Source organism: Plecotus auritus (genome assembly GCF_963455305.1).
Source record: "Plecotus auritus genome assembly, chromosome: 3".
Classification (NCBI taxonomy): Eukaryota; Metazoa; Chordata; class Mammalia; order Chiroptera; family Vespertilionidae; genus Plecotus; species Plecotus auritus.
Window position 1 is genome coordinate 108,306,399 of NC_137772.1, and position 4,965 is coordinate 108,311,363.

Genomic DNA, 4,965 nt, shown 5'->3' on the forward strand with positions numbered 1-4,965 from the left:
AATCATTACCAAAAACACATGACACTCAAGGCTTAGGCTATTTAAGTCCAGGACAGAAAACACAAACAAAATATTTTCAGAAGCTTTTCTGTCTCTCTTTTTTTAATCTGCCAAGATAGAAATTTCTCTGCCAACATAATTTTTGCTTGCTTGCAACTTTGTAATATTTCTGTTGGAAAAATAAAAACCCCAGATACCCATGGGGGAGCAATCAAGACAGCTTTCATTTGAATGGTCCTGAGTGTGGGTCTGTCAGGGAGCCAAGGGACTCTCTAGACTTCCAGGCACAGTTTGTCAGTAGCAGGGCTGAGCTGAGGTGCCAGGTACCATGAGGTGCCCATATTTAAGAGATTATGGCATCTTCCATCCTGTCCCCTAACCCTCCTCCTCTGTGACAGCTATCAGTCTGTTCCCTGTGTCCATGCCTTTGTTTCTATTTTGTTTGTCAGTTTATTTTGTTCAGTAGATTCCAAATATAAGTGAGATCACAATGATATTTGTCTTTCTCTGACTGGTTTATTTAACTTAGCATAGTAATCTCTGGCCAACCCCCCCAAAACATATATACATAACACATAGACACAGACAACAGTGTGCTGATAGCCAGAGGGAAAAGGGGGTGGGGTCATGGTGGAGGTGGGCAAGGGGGGATGGGGACGGAAAGAGACTTTGAGGTGATAGTGCAGGATGCAGTGTGCAGACATTTTATTCAGTTGTACAATTGAAACATATATAATTTTGTGAACCAATGTCACCCCAGCAAAGTTAATTAAAACATAATAAATAAATAAAACAAAAAAGAAATTATGGTATCTGAAACCAACAATGTTAAAAAATTGAACTTTTGTGATAATATTGAGGATAAGTCCATTGACCTTACTAAAAAAAAACAAAAAAACAAAAAAACAACTCTAATTTCAATAATAAGAACATGAAGGAGGTTAAGAAATCTCCAAAATAGTTGACTGCTTACATAAACGAAACAGTTGGATAAGCTGTGAAAAGCCCAGATAAAATATGTAAGGTTGCCTACCACAGAGGGCTTATTCATCAACCTTTTTCAAATCCTTGTTAGAAAAAAGAAATATTCCCCTAGAGGTGGGGGCTGTGACATGGCCAATAATGATAATAAACCAGCTTGTGCAGCCTACCTGCCTGAAAAATTACATCATGATAATCGAACATATTTGCTGAACTCCAGTGATTCTGGTTTTCACAGACAGAACACCCATCGTCAAAATACAGTTTGGTGTTTTTTTTTTTAATCTGAGGTTTATCTGGACCATGAAACAACAGTACAAGTTTTATTCAGCAGGAATTTGAGATTGAATGTAGCTTTAACTCTCTGGAAAAAGATAAATATAAGTAAACTTGTAGCTTATTTGGTGAGGATAGAAGATTGTATAGTGGTGGTAGATTACCTTCCTGTGCTTACTAATATTTTCACAGGAAGAAGAACAATACATCTCACTTGGCTGCTGTGTAGACTTTTTGCCTCTAGTAAAGTCACTACTTAAAACCAAATCTGAAGAATATATTAAGTGGATTATAGGAACAAGAAAATAATCTTACTTTGGTTCCAGTATATAGTAGGTATATATGCTTATTTATGACAGTTACATTGAAAGACTAAAGAGCATTTGGTTATTCAAAACATGCTTAGACTATGTAATTTCTGAAAACTTCTCATTAAAAAAGTGTGAACTGTGGAAGAAATCAAAACATAATGAGCCCTAGTTGGTTTGGTTCAGTGGATAGAACATTGGCCTGTGGACAGAAGGGTCCTGGGTTTGATTCCAGTCAAGGGTGTATGCCTGGGTTGCCAGCTTGATACCCAGTAGGGGTCATGCAGGAGGCAGCCGATCAATGATCTCTTTCATCATTGATGTTTCTTTCTCTCTTTCCATCTGTTTTCCTCTATGAAATCAATAAGAATATATTTTAAAAAAATAAAGCCACATAATGAAACCACTGATAAAATCCTAACAATCTACTTCAACTTGAAATGGAAAAATATCCTAAAGGGCAACTTCAACTTCAATAAGGTGAAAGGGCACTATGAGGATTGTTCATCTTTGCTACATTTTGAATTGATATGTTTAATTGGTGACATTGTTTAAGAAATGCTGATCTTAATGAAATCCTGTATAAGAACATATTTTATGCTATGTGAAAAATAAAACAGAAATTATTCCTAGGAACTACAAAGACCAATCATCATTACTTTTTTTAAAAGAAAGATTGTGTTTTATAAGAAAACACTTAAATGTGTGCAGCTCATTTTTTATGTTGAAAGACTTTGAAAGTTTAAAATTCATAGGAAATAATCAATACTAAAAGTTTCTTCTGTCCACACTGAGATACTGTGTGTACAAAATGCTTTAATTATTAATAAGCTAATGTATATATATCTATTTTTTAAAATAAACTTTTTATTATTGATAGTATTACAAATATCTTCGCTTTCCCCCTTCTCTTCCCACCCCCCAGCCCCTACCCACCCTCCTCATGTCTTCACTACCATATTAAACATTAAAACTAAACATGCTTCTGGAATAAAAATTATGGAATTAAATCAGGGATTTTTATTCATATAAAATGTTGTTAAAATTATTACATACCATCTTTAAAACTTGAGAATATTTTTAATACCTCTGATTTTTTTTTGTCAGGATCATCTGTCATGTATGAATGTGTTATTCCTAATATATAAAAAGCCAGGGGCCATTACAACTGAAACAACCAGAAGGACAACCAAATAGCAGGCTGTGTGGGGTGACCAGGCCGGCAGGGAGGTTAGTGAGGGACGACCAAATGACTGAAGAGCAGGCTGTGTGGAGCGACCAGGCTGGCAGGGGGGCAGTTGGGGGTGACCAGGCTGGCGCGCAGGGGCGGGGGGGGGGGGGGGGTAAGGGGCAATCAGGCCAGCAGGCAGAGGCTGTTAGGGGTGATCAGGCTGGCAGGGGGCACAGTTAGGGGTGGTCAAGCAGGCAGGAAAGTAAACATTTAGGAGCCAGCAGTCCCAGATAGTGAGAGGGATGTCTTACTGCTGGTTTAGGCCCAATCCCCAGGATCGGACCTAAATTGGCAGTCGAACATCCCCCAAGGGGGCCCGGATTGGAGAGGGTGCAGGCTGGGCTGAGGGGACCCCCCCCCTTCTGTGCATGAAATTTGTGCACCAGGCCTTTGGTTCCTATATAAAAGAAAAAAGGTGACTATGTATTTGTATTAGTGGTTAGCTGGAAATGTTCATATAGTTGGCTAATTTGTATAAATTTTATTTTATTTTATTGTTTAAGGTATTAGAATTAGTAGTACATATGTGTCCTTTTTCCCCCACATTGACCTCCCCCCAGCCTCCCCTACTCCCCGGCACTTGCCCTAACTCCCACCCCTCAGTGTCTTGCGTCTATTGGTTGTGCTTATATGTATGCATACAAGTCCTTCGGTTGATCTCTTGCCCCGCCCCCCTCAACCATTCCCTGCCTTCCAGTTGTACTTTGACAGTCTATTTGATGCTTCTTGGCCTCTAACTATTTTTGTTCAACAATATATAATGTTCTTTATATTCCACAAATGAGTAAGATCATGTGGTATTTATCTTTCACTGACTGGTTTATTTCACTTGGCATAATGCTCTCCAGTTCCATCCATGCTGTTACAAATGGTAAGAATTCCTTCTTTTTACAGCACCACACTTTAAGTGTACCAACATTCACATTATGGGGAGCCAGAAGGAGAATAGAGAGAGCAAGATATTGAAAACTTATTTGAAGAAATAATGACAGAAAACTTCCCTTACTTGGTGAAAGAAATAAGAAGTACAGAGAATCCCAAACAAGAGGAACCCACAAAGGATCACACCAAGAGACATCATAATTAAAATGCCAAGTATTAAAGACAAAGAGAGAATCTTAAAAGGAGCAAGAGAAAAGCAATTAATCACCTACAATGGTGCAATGATATGACTGTCAGCTAATTTCTCAACAGAAACTTTGCAGGCAAGAAGGAAGTGGCATGAAATATTCAAACTGATGAATAGTGAGGACCTACAACCAAGATTACTCTACCCAGCAAAGCTATCATTTAGAATATAAGGTCAGATAAAGAGCTTCACAGACAAGAAAAAGCTAAAAGAGTTTATCACCACTAAAACAGTATTACATGAAATGTTAAGGGATATTCTTTAAGAAGAGGCAGAAGACAAAGATAGAAGAAGAAGAAGAAGAAGAAGAAGAAGAAGAAGAAGAAGAAGAAGAAGAAGAAGAAGAAGAAGAAGAAGGAGAAGAAGAAGAAGGAGAAGAAGAAATATGAACATTAAAATGGTTATATACACATATCTATCAACAATTGAACCTATAAATCAAAATAAACAAACAAGAAATCTAATGAACAAAATAAACTGGTCAATAAAATAGAATCAGAGGCATGGAAACATGTAACAGACTGATGAATCTCAGAGGAGAAGGGGGAGGGGGCTGGCAGGAAGAGATTAGCCAGAGACCTTACATGCATATATGCATTACATATGGACACAGACAGGAACTGCCTGAGGCACCAGCAGCCTCCATGTCACTTAGCCACAATATACACTGTTTTTTACAACCCAAAATTAAGGAGACTTCTCTTCCCAGTTCTGGAACACTGGTCTGGATGTGTGGTGTGGGGCTGGGACCTCTTGCTCCTCATGGGAGGCCTCCACAGTGGAGATATCCCTCCAGATTAAAAAAGAAATAATAATAAAAAATAAATGACCCTAGCTGGTTTGGCTAAATGGATAGAGCATTGGCCTGCAGACTAAAGGGTCCCAGATTCAATTTTGGTCAAGGGCACATGCTAGGGTTGTGGGCTTGATCCCCAATAGGGGGCATGTAGGAGGCAGTCGATCAATGATTCACTCTCATCATCTCTCTCTCTCTCTCTCTCTCTCTCTCTCTCTCTCTCTCTCCCTTCCTCTCTGAAATA

General features: G+C 38.7%; 1 pseudogene across 1 annotated transcript; it reads left to right on the forward strand.

The window, feature by feature from the left end:
• The first annotated feature begins 806 nt into the window (after positions 1-806).
• On the forward strand, positions 807-1,566 carry LOC308244113 (KATNB1-like protein 1; annotated as a pseudogene). The gene has a single exon. The product of its transcript is annotated as a KATNB1-like protein 1 (transcript).
• The last annotated feature ends 3,399 nt before the right edge of the window (positions 1,567-4,965 follow it).